General features: G+C 42.8%; 1 pseudogene; it reads right to left on the bottom strand.

The window, feature by feature from the left end:
* Window positions 1–9,135: 9,135 nt before the first annotated feature.
* On the bottom strand, window positions 9,136–9,699 carry LOC101146766 (large ribosomal subunit protein eL13-like; annotated as a pseudogene).
* Between the last annotated feature and the right edge of the window lie 2,769 nt (window positions 9,700–12,468).

The raw sequence follows: 12,468 nt of genomic DNA, 5'->3' as shown, positions 1-12,468 counted from the left end.
TTAGGAGATTCAAGAACCATGGACAGACACATGAATAGTTTTTGTGAATTCCATTATTAAAGAATGAAGTTGGCAGCCTGGTGCAGTGGCTCATGCCTGTAATCCCAGCACTTTGGGAGGCCAAAGTGGGCAGATCACATGAACTCAGGAGTTTGAGACTAGCCTGGACAACATGGCAAGACCTCGTCTCTACAAAAAATACAAAAATTAGCCAGGCATAGTGGCACATGCCTGTAGTCCCAGCTACATGAGGAGCTAAGGCCAGAGTATTGCTTGGGCCTGGGAGGTCGAGGCTGCAGTGAGCCGAGACTGCGGCATTGCATTCCAGCCTGGACTACAGAGTGAGATCCTGTCTCAAAAAAAAAAAAAAAAATGAGGTTGGAGATTGGTTTAAGGCAAATTTTAAGACCATATAAATAAAAATTCCTTATAGTGCTAGTTTAGGAATAAGAAAAAATATGTGAATTTTATCAATTGTCTTTTTATGATAAACTAAGATAATTACGGATTGTTTCTCTTTAGTCTTACTGATACCAATTTTACATATATGTGTATATATATGCGCATATATATACACATATATATGTATACACACACACATATATATATATATACACACACACACATATATATATCTCACTCTGTCACTCAGGCTGGAGTGTGGTGGCGCGATCTCAGCTTACTGCAACCTCTGCCTCCTAGGCTCAAGTGATTCTCCCACCTCAATCTCCTGAGTAGCTGTGACTACAGGTGCATGCCACAACACCGGGTTAATTTTTTGTATTTTTGGTAGAGATGGGGTTTCGTCACTTTGCCCAGGCTGGTCTCAAACTCCTGAACTCAAGTGATCTGCCCACCTCGGCCTCCCAAAGTGCTGGGATTATAGGTGTGAGCCACTGCAACTGGCCAATACCAAATTATGTTAATGCACTTACCAATATCAAACCTTCCTCGCATTTCCAGAATAAATTTTCCTTTGATTTGATATATGATCCTTTTTTTTTTTTTTTCAGACAAGGTCTTGATCTGTGGCACAATCATTGCTCACTGCAACCTCAACCTCCCTGGCTCAAGCAATTCTTCCACCTCAGCCTTCCAAGTAGCTGCGACCATGGGAACCTGCCACCATGCTCAGTTGTTTTTTTATTTTTTATTTATTGTTGTAGAGATGAGGTCTCACTATGTTGCCTATGTTGGTCTCGAACTCCTGGGCTAAAGTGATCCTCCCACCTCAGTTTCCCAAAGAGCTGGGATTACAGGTGTGAGCCACCATGCCTGGCCTGATTCTTTTAATAGTCTGTTAGATTTAATTTGCTAGTGTTATAATTTGGAATTTGAATTCATCAGAAGGATTATAATGCATGTTAGGAAGATTTTTGAATAAAAATAATTATAAGAAAAATTATTTGCTGGGTACAATGGCTCACGCCTGTAATACCAGCACTTTGGGAGGTTGAGGCAGGAGGATCGCTTGAGACCAGGAGTTCAAGACCAGCCTGGAAAACATAGCGGACCCTGTGTCTATAAGAAATTAAAAAATTAGCCAGGCATGGTGGCCCACCTGTAGTCCCAGTATCTCAGGAGGTTGAGGTGGAAGGATCACTTGAGCTCAGGAGTTCAAGATTATAAAAGCTTCTCTTTCTAAGCATTCTGGTAAGAACCAGAGAATGAGAACTTCAGAATATCACAGAGATGATAGGAGAAGCTCACCAAACCCACTCATCTTGCTGATTAGGAAGAAAGTTGCTCTGAGACATTGTGACTTATGCAAGATTGCACTACTTCATAGAGGCAGGCATTGGTTAATATAAGCTGCTTGTTGAGGCTCGAAAAGAAAAGAAGGGGAAAGAGTTTTGTCTTATTTCCAATGGAACATTACCTTCATTCTATGGCAGAGCGAGAAGAATGGCTGTTTGTGCAACTGTCAAAGTTTCATAAAGAAATGACGCAAGTATTCTAATAAATTAAAGACATTATTGTTGGCCGGGCACCGTAGCTCACGCCTGTAATCCCAGCATTTTGGGAGGCCGAGGCGGACGTTTCACCTGAGGGTGGGAGTTTGAGATCACCCTGACCAACATGGAGAAACCCCACCTCTACTAAAAATACAAAATTAGCAAGGTGTGGTGGCACACGCCTGTAATCCCAGCTACTCGGGAGGCTGAGGCAGGAGAATCACTTGAACCTGGGAGGCAGAGGTTGTGGTGAGCCAGAGATCACGCCATTTCACTCCAGCCTGGGCAACAAGAACGAAACTCCATCTCAAAAACAAAAACAAAAACCATATTGTCATCTTCAAGGGATGAAAACCATTATTGGGCTGAATTTTCCCATATCTTTTGGTTCCAAGTGCCTCACCCTCTCTGTCTATGTAGAACGGAAACTTGCAGAGTTTCAGCTCCTTGGACAGTTCTCCCCAGCACACACCAGAGAGGCCTTCCTGCCAAAAATGGGCTAAATGCATTACAAATGGAGATGAAAGAAACACAGAACAAAGGAAAGAGGCTTTGAGGATATATATTTCAGAAAGTTGCCAGCTTCTAAAACAATCTGGAGCTAGCAAGATGTGTTAGATTGGTGCAAAAGTAATCGTGGTTTTGCCATTACTTCTGCACCAACCTATATAGGACCCTGGTAGAGAAGGGGCTTCTCCTGCTTGCTGTTGGTACAGGTTCCTGCTGTTTGTCTTTTAATGTCTCTAACAGGGTCCTAAGGGTCCTGACTGACTCTGTGCTGACACTATCTACCCAGCTGTCCCCTCCCTTTAGCCTCATCAGCACTCAGCTTGAGCCCTGCAGAGCAACCCAGCATAATGCCTGATGTTCAGCCCCGTACCTGACTTCACACGTGGCAAAGGTCCGTCTTCCAAGGACTGCAACAATAGGACTGAAACATCTGCTCCCTTTGGACAAGCCAGTGAGAAATTCAGCCAAACTGGTTGTTTGGTGTCACATAGCAAAACAGTTGGCTAGATGATGGATTTCTTTGCTCCCAACTCTATGTTGACACTGCCTCAGATTCTACTCTGGTGGTGCATTTTAATGAAGCCTTGCTAGAAAGAGCAACTTTATTTTTTTTAACCATTTAGGGGGCTGTTACATTTACTACTTATATGAATCCCCAAACACCCTATGCAGCAGATAGAGCAGCTAACATTACTGTAATTTAATAGATGAAACTGAAGCCCAGAGGACTTGATTGGTTGCTCCACGTCTCCTAGCTTGTTAGTGGTGGAGCTGGCGCTGGAACTCCCAGGTGTCCTGACGTCACCTGTCGGTCTCTCCCACGATACAGCAGTGCCTGCTTCATTAGAATCTTTTCTTACATATACTTTCTAGATAGAAAACTGTATATATTCTGATTTTAAAAGTATAAATACTTCCAAGTCTGTGTGAATACATGCATTCAATAAATGAACGTTAAGCAAGTTGTAAATACATTTTGATGAAGAAATTCATTTACCTATAGATTTGGAGGATCAATTAAGAGAATTGAAATCCATTTTTTAATAATTTAATGGGTTTATGGAAAGACTCATATATTAAAGCAAAACCTAATCATTCACGAATTTACAACTGTATTATTTAAACGTTTCATTGTGGACATTTTCAAACACATACAGAAGTAGAGGAAAGAATATAATAAACCCATCATCCCACTTCAACAGTTCTCAATATATGGACAATCTTCTTTTATCAGTATCCCCTACTCCCCCTACTCCTTCCCTGGATTATTTTAAAGTAAATCCCAGACATCATTTTATCATTTCGTCCATTAACATTTCAATAAGTATCTTTATTTATTTATTTTTTGAGACATGGTCTTGCTCTGTTACCCAGGCTGGAGTGCAGTGATGTGATCTTGGTTCACTACAGCCTTGACCTCCCAGGCTCAGATGAGCATCCCACCTCAACCTACCGAGTAGTTGGGCCTAGAGGCATGCCACCACATCCAGCTAATTATTTTTTTTTAATATATTTTCTGCAGAGACAGGGTTTCATCATGTTGCCCAGGCGTGTCTCGAACTCCCGGGCTCAAGTTATCTGCTTGACCTTCCAAGTGCTGGAATCACAGGCATGAGCAACCAGGCCCAGCATCAATATGTATCTTTAAAATATAAGAAGACTTTTGTTACACCTTTAAAAAGTTAACAGTAATTTTGTTGTAAAATTGGTATATGATGTGGTTTGGCTCTGTGTTGCTGCCTGAATCTCACCTTGAATTGTAATAATCCCCACATGTCAACAGCGGGACCAGGTGGAGCTAATTGAATCATGGAGGGGTGGGGGCTTCCCCTATGCTGTTCTTGTGATAGTGAGTTAATTCTCACGAGATGTGATGGTTTTATAAGGGGCTTCCTGCTTTGCTCGGCACTCATTCTCTCTCCTGCCACCCTGTGAAGAGGTGCCTTCTGCCATGATTGTAACTTTCCTGAGGCCTCCCCAGCCATGTGGAAGTGTGAGTCAATTAAATCGCTTTGCTTTATAAATTACCCAGTCTTGGTTATTTCTTCATAGAAGTGTGGGAATGGGCTAAACAGTGAACTGGTAACACAGACAGTGGGGTCTGCTTTAAGTATACCCAAAAATGTGGAAGAGACTTTGGAACTGGGTAACAGGCAGAGGCTGGAACAGTTTGGAGGGCGCAGAAGAAGACAGTAAAATGTGGGAAAGCTTGGAACTTCCTAGAGACTTCCTATATGGCTTTGACCAAAATGCTGATAGTGATATGGACAATAAAGTCCAGGCTGAGGTGGTCTCAGATGGACATGAGGAACTTGTTGGGAACTGAAATAAAGGTGGTTCTTGCTGTGCTTTAGCAAAGAGACTAGCAGCATTTTGCCCCTCCCCTAGAGATCTGTGGAACATTGAACTCAAGAGAGATGATTTAGGATATCTGGCAGAAAAAGATTTCTAAGCAGCAAAGCATTCAAGAAGAAGCAGAGCATAAAAGTTGGGAAAATTTTCAGCCTGACTATGTGATAGAAAAAAAATTCCCATTTTCTGGGGAGAAATTCAAGCCAGCTGCAGACATTTGTATAAGTAACAAGGAGCCGATGTTAATCACAAAGACAATGGGGAAAATGTCTCCAGGGCATGTCAGATACCTTTATGGTGGCCACTCCTATCACAGGCCTGAGGCCTAAGAGGGAAAAATGGGTTTCTGGCCTGCTCTGTGCAGCCTCAGGACATGGTACCCTGCATCCCAGCCACTCCAGTCATAGCTAAAAGGGGCCAAGTTACAGCTCAGACCATTGCTTCAGAGGTGCAAGCCCTAAGCCTTGGCAGTTTCCACATGGCGTTGGTCCTGCAGGTCTGCAGAAGACAAGAATTGAGGTTTGGGAACCTCCTCCTAGATTTCAGAGGATGTATGGAAATGCCTGGATGTCCAGGCAAAAGTTTGCTGTGGGGATGTAGCACTCATGGAGAACCTCTGCTAGGGCAGTGCAGAAGAAAAATGTGGGGTTGGAGCCCCCTGACACAGAGTCCCCACTGGAGCACGGCCTAGTGGAGCTGTGAGAAGAGGGCCACTGTCCTCCAGACCCCAGAATGGTAGCTCAGCTGATAGCTTGCACCGTGTGACTGGAAAAGTTGCAGATATTCAATGCCAGCCTATGAAAGCAGCCAGGAGGGAGGCTGTATTGTGTAAAGCCCCAGGGGTGGAGCTGCCCAAGACTGTGGGAACCCACCTCTTGCATCAGCATGACCTGGTGAAACAAGATAGTTCTCTGTCCCCCTCGCAGGACTTGCAACAGGGGTGCAGCTTGTTTGCTCAGCCACTGCATGCTCAAACACCTTATAGGAGGGGGATCATGCAGACAGGCAGGTGCAGGAGCCAGGGCAGGTGCTTTTGGGCTCTGGCCCCATGGTAGCATCTAGGGGTGTGTTACAATTAATGCTTTTCTAGCAGTTGTCATCTGCAGACAGCTAAGTGTTAAACCAGCTCAGTGGAGAGTCAGGGTGACAGCCTTTTATGCCCTGCCCTCTTGGTACCCAGGTCCTTGTCCAGTGTCCAGGAAGAATCAGGTCATATGGACTTGAAGAATGGTGAATACAGGAATTTTATTGAGTGACTGAGGTGGTTTTCAGTGGGATGGATGGGAAGCTGGAAGAGTGATGGAGTGGGAAGTTGATCCTCCCCTGAAGTTTGGCCATCCCACAGCCGATCTCCTCTCTGACCATCCCCAGACAAACTCCCCTCGACGTTCAGATGCTCCTCTTCTCTCCTTCTCTGCTGCTCTTCTGCTTATGGAGCCTGGGGTTTGGGATTTATATGGGTACAGGATAGGTGGGGGCATAGTGGGCCAAAAGGCAACATTGGGCATAAAACAAGAATGCCTGTTCCCATTTAAAGCCATGGGTTTCTAGGCTTGAGGATGGGGCCTTTGCCAGGGAACTGCCCTCTTCTATGCAGTATTTCCCTGCCTCCTGTCCATATCACTGGATATGAGACATGGAGCCAAAGGAGATCATCTTGGAACTTTAAGGTTTTGTAACTGCCCTATTGGATTTTGGACTTGCATGGGGCCTGTAGCCCCTGTGTTTTGGCCAGTTTTTCCCATTTTGAATATTTATCCAATGCCTGTACCCCTATTGTATCCAGGAACTAAATAACTTGCTTTCGATTTTACAGGCTCATAGGCAGAAGGGACTTGCCTTGTCTCAGATAAGACTTTGGACTTGGACTTTTGGGTTAATGCTGGAATGAGCTAAGACTTTGGGGGACTGTTGGAAAGGCTTGACTGGTTTTGAAATGTGAGGATATGAGATTTGGGAGGGGCCAGGGTGGAATGATATGGTTTGGCTCTGTGTCATTGAATCTCATCTTGAATTGTAATAATCCCCATATGTCAAGTGCAAGACCAGGGGGAGATAATTAAATCATGACTTGGGGGAGGTCCCCTATGCTGTTCTCATGATAGTGAGTTCTCATGACATGTGACGGTTTTATAAGGGGCTTCCCGCTTTGCTGGGCACTCATTCTCTCTCCTGCTGCCCTGTGAAGAGGTGCCTTCTGCCATGATGGTAAGTTTCCTGAGGCCTCCCCATCCATGTGGAACTGTGAGTCAATTAAACCAGTTTTCTTTATAAGTTACCCAGTCTTGGGTAGTTTTTTTCACAGTGGTGTGAGAATAAACTAATACAGTATATAACCTGAATTTCTTAGCATGTTTATACCACATTTAATATATATCAATATATTAACTTTTTGCACAAGTTTTGGTCTCTGAGAAGACAATGAAATGCCTACTCTTTTGATTGCACTGATTTTAGGATGTTGGATGAGTCCAGTTTGAAAAATACTTACTCATAATACCATCCTGGTGTTCAAAATTTCAAAATGTTATGTTAAAGTGAGTTGTAGGTCTCCTTTTTTTTCCCTCTTTTGAGTCAGGGTCTCACTCTGTTGCCCAGGCTGGAGCACAGTGGCATGATCTTGGCTTACTCCAACCTCTGTGGGATCAAGTGATCCTTCTGCCTGAGCCTCCTAAGTAGCTGCCCACAGGCACACACCACCATGCCCAGCTAATTTTTATGTTTTTCATAGAGACGGGGTTTCACCATGTTGCCCAGGCTGGTCTCAAACTCCTGAGTTCAAGCGATCCTCCCACCTTGGCCTTCCAAAGTGCTGAGATTACACTGTGCCCTCATTGATGAGTGCTTAATGGACAATAATATTCTTTATGTCAGTTGGATGACACAAAGGGGAAAATGAGACTTAGCTAATTTCTATTTGGCCTAAAATGTGGTGGTTTTAGTTCTTATATCTTAGAGACGTTTGAAGTCATAGATTAGTTCCTGATAAGGTGAGTGTCCACTTTAAAGAACGTGAGCTTCAACTAGTCGTCTCCTAGTTACCATAAGCCTCTGGATAAGGAAGGGCTGGGAGGGGAGAAAGGTGCCTAATTGTATCACAGATCCTAGTGTCAATGAAAAACAACTCTAAACTTTTGCCTCAGATCACTAGCAATCTTTGAAAGTCAAGAATCTTTTATTTCTCTCTTGAGAAATTCCAACCCCTGCCTAAAAGAGTTTTGCTTCTAGCTATCTATGCTTATAAGGAGGAACCAAGTTGTTTATTTACCAGATCTGAAGTTGTCCCAAGGCAATTCACTCATATGATTTTCAGAAACCTTGGATACAGAAATTTTTAAAACGTAAAGTGGAAATGTACAGACCAATTCTTTTTCGAGTATGTGCTGTCTAAGGTACAGAAATGAGCTTGTTCAGAATTCGCTAAGGATCCAGGAAGCTCTAACATGAGAGAATGTAAAAATCAAGATTCCAGGTTAACTTGCAATTCATGATTGCTCTTCTGCTTTTGCCTTGATTATTGAAAGGAATAAAGTTTTTGAATATTGTCCTAAGGACTTTGGTTTAGAAGAGTATTAATCAGCTTTTCCTTTCCACCATTTGTGTTAAGCTTCAACAGTAGAGTATATTTGGATGCTACCCTGAACTTTTCAACTTTTCTTTCTTTCTCTTCCCTTCTTCTTTCTTTTTCTTTTTCCCTCCCTCCCTTCCTTCCTTCCTCCCTCTTTATTTTTCTTTCTTTTTTCCTTCCCTCCTTCCTTCTTTCTTTTCTTTTCTTTCTTTTCTTCTCTTTTCTTTTCTTCATTTTAGAGACAGGGTCTCACTCTGTCACCCAGGCTCAAGTGCAGTGGTGTAGTCCTGGGCTCATGCCACCCTCCCATGTCATCCTCCTGAGTTGCAAGGACTACAGGTGCACACCACCGTGCTCAGATAATTTTTAATTATTTATTTTATTTTTCCTTTTATGTTTTGAGACAGAGTCTCACTCTGTTGCCCAGGCTAGAGTGTAGTTACGTGATCTTGGCTCACTGCAACCTCCACCTCCCAGGTTCAAGCGATTCTCCTGCCTCAGCCTCCCGAGTAGCTTGGATTACAAGCATGTACCACCATGCCTGGCTAATTTTTGTATTTTTAGTAGAGATGGGTTTTGCCATGTTGGCCAGGCTGGTTTTGAACTCCTGACCTCAAGTGATCGCCCTCCCAAAGTGCTGGGATTACAGGTATGAGCCACCACACTTGGCTCAACTTTTCGTTTTTTCTTTTATTTTTTTCCTTTTTATTTTTTACTGTTGATTTATTGCAAGTCCCCAGGGCTTTATCTTTATTTTTTTTCAATATCCTGTTCTTCAGCTTCCTTGGTTCTTTTTACCCATATGCAGAAGAGCTGGGCATTTGTGCAGGCCACGTGGAGACTAGCAAAGGCCTTGGAGTTCTTCCCTTCCTCAGTGATGCCTCGGGCTTCCTCCTTCTTATAGACATTCTGGACAGGCATAAGTAGTCCTGTCAGCTACTGGGGCAATTTCAGTTCTTCAGCAGAACTGTCTTCCTTCTTGGGGGCCAAGGGCTTCCTGGGGAAGAGGATGAGTTTGGAGCGGCACTCCATCAGCACTGCACATTGGCTTGCAGGGACTTGGTGGACTTGTTTTGCCTTCTCGGATCCACGGAGATGTCAGTGTTCTGTGCCACCTTCTTGTGAATACCAACCACCCTTAACTCCTCCATGCTGAAGCCCTGGCCAGCGTGTACTTTGGTGTGATACCTCACCATGCAGCACCTTACTATGGGCCGGATGGGTCCAGACGTGGTTGAACCATGTAGCCACACACCACTGCCAGTGCTTGTTGAAGTGGGACTTGAAGATCATGCCTTTCCTGCTGGGCTCCATGGCTGACTATGGCCCTCCTGTGCAAGAAAACAGCTGAGTGGAAAGGGCTCAACTTTTCTTAAATGACAAAGAAGAAAGAGAATTTAACTGCAGTTTGCTGTTTTTAGTAGCCTGGTATCCTGGCAATTTACACCAGCTATTTGAGGTTGAACCTTACTACTTACCAGTCAGAATTGTTGATTAAGAGGAAAGAAAATAAAGTAACACATAGAAAGTTCAATAAATACATGAGACTTAGGAACATTAGAAATTTGAAGATAGGCACTAACTGGGAATAAATTTGAAAAGGGATAATTACTTATAATACTCAGAGCAAGAAAGAGTAGAAATGACAATACGTTTTCCCAGTAATATCAACAATCAACACTATTTTTTATCATAGTAGTAAAAAAAAAGTTTAGTTTTTTTTTTAGACAGAGTCCTGCTCTGTTGCCCAGGCTGGAGTGCAGTGGCACAATCTTGGCTCACTGCAACCTCCACCTCCTGGGTTCAAATGATTCTCTTGCCTCAGCCTCCTGAGTAGCTGGGATTACAGGCACGTGCCACCACACCTGGCTAATTTTTGCATCTTTGGTAGAGACGGGGTTTCACCATGTTGGCCAGGCTGGTCTTGAACTCCTGACCTCAAGTGATCCATGCTCCTTGGCCTCCCAAAGTGCTGAGATTACAGGCATGAGCCACCATGCCCAGCTGAAAGTTCTGATCTTATGCTGTTAATTTTTTTTTATTATACTTTAAGTTTTAGGGTACATGTGCACAACGTGCAGGCTAGTTACATATGTATACATGTGTCATGTTGGTGTGCTGCACCCATTAACTTGTCATTTAACATTAGGTATATCTCCTAATGCTATCCCTCCCCCCTCCCCCCACCCCACAACAGGTCCCGGTGTGTGATGTTCCCCTTCCTGTGTCCATGTGTTCTCATTGTTCAATTCCCACCTATGAGGGAGAACATGTGGTGTTTGGTTTTTTGTTCTTGCGATAGTTTGCTGAGAATGATGGTTTCCAGCTTCATCCATGTCCCTACAGAGGACATGAACTCATCATTTTTTATGGCTGCATAGTATTCCATGGCATATATGTGCCACATTTTCTTAATCCAGTCTATCATTGTTGGACATTTGGGTTGGTTCCAAGTCTTTGCTATTGTGAATAGTGCCACAATAAACATACGTGTGCATGTGTCTTTATAGCAGCATGATTTATAATCCTTTGGGTATGTACCCAGCAATGGGATGGCTGGGTCAAATGGTATTTCTAGTTCTAGATCCCTGAGGAATCGCCACACTGACTTCCACAATGGCTGAACTAGTTTACAGTCCCACCAACAGTGTAAAAGTGTTCCTATTTCTCCACATCCTCTCCAGCACCTGTTGTTTCCTGACTTTTTAATGATTGCCATTCTAACTGGTGTGAGATGGTATCTCATTGTGCTTTTGATTTGCATTTCTCTGATGGCCAGTGATGATGAGCATTTTTTCATGTGTCTTTTGGCTGCATAAATGTCTTCTTTATTTTTTAAAAACATTCAAACCCACAGTAGCTTTTTATCTACCCCAGTGCTGACAATGAGCCCAGAAATGATCAACATCTCAGGAAGGTCCTGCAAGAATTGCTTGAAGAACAATTGATTCTATTCATATTCTTTTCTTTATTCCTGTTCATAAACTTACATGGACCTATGTAGCTACAAGTGAATTTTTGTTTTTTGAGACAGGGTCTCACTGTCACCTAGGCTGGAGTGCAGTGGCATGATCATGGCTCACTGCAGCCTTGACTTCCCGGGCTCCAGCAATCCTCTCACATTAGCCTCCTGAATAGCTGGGACCACAGGTGTGCACCACCACACCTGGCTAATTTTTGTATTTTTTGTGGAGATAAGGTTTCACCGTGTTGCCCAGACTGGTCTCAAACTTCTAAGCTCCCATGATTCACCTGCCTCAGCCTCCCACAGTGTTGGGATTATAAGCATGAGCCACGGTAGCCAGGCCCTATCTGTGAAATATTGATGGGCATTTGAGTTGTTTTGAGTTTTGAGCTATCATGAATAGTCCTATTATAAACACTTGTACATGACTTTTGGTGTACATATAAGCATCTCTTGGCTATACATAAAAAATAGAGGGTTTGGGTAAGTTCAACTTCAGTAGATATTATCAAACACTTTTCCAACATTGTTACAAATGTGCACTTCCCACAACAGTGTCTGAGAGTCCAAATTGCTTTGCATTCTTGCCTAAATTTGATATTGTGGTCTTATTATTAATGTTAGCTATTCTGGTGGGGTACAGTGATTCAAATTTGCATTTTGGTTTTAATTGGCATTGTCCTGGTGATTAATAAAGTCGAGCAGCCTGTCATATGATTGATGATTTTTTTTTTGAGTGTCCTCTTTTATGAAATGCCAATTTAAGTCTTTTGCCCATTTTTCTATTGGGTTGTCTGCTTCTTTTCTATTAATTTGTAGAAATGTTTCATATATGATAGTTATGATTCATTTGTTATATATAGGTATTACAAATATCTTTTTCTACTTGGTAGCTTTCTTTTTCACTTTTTTTTGGCATTGTAGCCTTTTCACTCTTGTTTTGTTTCTTAGTCTTGGAACTATTAATGCCTTTTGATGAACACTGGTTTTTATTTCAATGTAGTTCAATTTATCAATCTTTACCTTTATGGTTAGTGCTTCTTATGTCCTGTTTAAGAAATCACTGCCTGCCTCAAACTCACAAGAATATTTTTTATGTCTTCTTTCTAGATGTGTTA

Source organism: Gorilla gorilla, chromosome 7, assembly GCF_029281585.2.
Source record: "Gorilla gorilla gorilla isolate KB3781 chromosome 7, NHGRI_mGorGor1-v2.1_pri, whole genome shotgun sequence".
Lineage (NCBI taxonomy): Eukaryota > Metazoa > Chordata > Mammalia > Primates > Hominidae > Gorilla > Gorilla gorilla.
This window is presented reverse-complemented; position numbering and strand designations above follow the sequence as displayed.